A 1,311-nucleotide genomic window follows, 5' to 3' on the forward strand; every position below is an offset into this window, starting at 1 on the left:
CCATTGAGAACATTAAACTGAACATAAGACGAGTAAAAACCATAAACTAATAAACAAAAAACTAGAAACAGACAAGAAAAAACCCTAAAACTTAACATGCAAAAACCCTAAAACTTTACATGCAAAAACCAAAACTCATAAACAAAAAACTAAAAAATGATCGGCCTTGGCAGGGAGAAGAAAGAACCTGTTTAATAATGACGAACGAGAAGAAAGATCCGAGAAGACGGGCAGAAATGATCGGCCTTGGTAGGGAGCAGTTCAGTGAAGAGGGGTTAGAGAGACGAGTCGCGCGTAATAGAAGAAATGAAATGTTCAGATGCTGAAATGAACTTTTTTAAATATAAGGTATAGCGCGTGTGTGTACACGCGCCTCTTCGACTTCCTTAGCGAAACACGAGGTACTTAGAGAATCGCGAGATACTTAGTGAATCGCGAGATACTTAGCGAATCCCGGGATACTTAACGAATCACGAGGTACTTAGCGAATCGTGAGGTACTTTGTGAATCGTGAAGTCATGCTTCAAGCATTTGATTGAGCTCCAGGTAAGAGAAGATGATTTGAATTCGATTTCGTTAGTCATTAAGCATATTTTGGTTAATAACGAACGAAATCGAATTCAAACAATCTTCTCTTACCTGGAGCTCGAAGTACTTAGCAAAACGGTAAGTACAAAAATTTTTATTGGTTTCATAGGTAATCTATCTCGTTTGACAAAGTATCAACAACAAACTCATGGTTTTGAAGAGAAGTTGTGTTAGCAAAATAAATCTTATAATTTTACATGGTAACATTTAGATTCTTCAGAAAAGGCCTTTAAAGAAGCCGTCAACGAGCTCCAGGTAAGAGAAAATGGCTTCAAAATTCAATTCATTAGCTTAATTACTAACGAAATAGATGTGAAACCATCTTCTCTTACATGGAGCTCAATGACGGCTTCTTCAAAGGTCTTTTCTGAAGAATCTAAATGTTTCCATTAATGTAAAAAGAGAATGTTTGTTTTGCTAACACAACTTCTCTTCAAAACCATGAGTGATGTAGATACCTTGTCAAATAAAGCTCATGATTAACTATAAATAACAAAAAATATTGGCACTTAACGAAATGCGAAGTACTTAGCGAAACGGTAAGCACTTAGCGAAACGGTAAGTCCTTAGCAAAACGGTAAGTCCTTAGCAAATCTTCCCTGAAACGGAACCCATATGATCCGAGATTATCTGCAAATATTATCATCGACATATATGAACCAATATGAACCAAATAAGAACAGGTTAAATCGAAGGGTTTGAAATGAAGATAATGGAAATATG

Source organism: Impatiens glandulifera, chromosome 8 (assembly GCF_907164915.1).
Source record: "Impatiens glandulifera chromosome 8, dImpGla2.1, whole genome shotgun sequence".
Classification (NCBI taxonomy): Eukaryota; Viridiplantae; Streptophyta; class Magnoliopsida; order Ericales; family Balsaminaceae; genus Impatiens; species Impatiens glandulifera.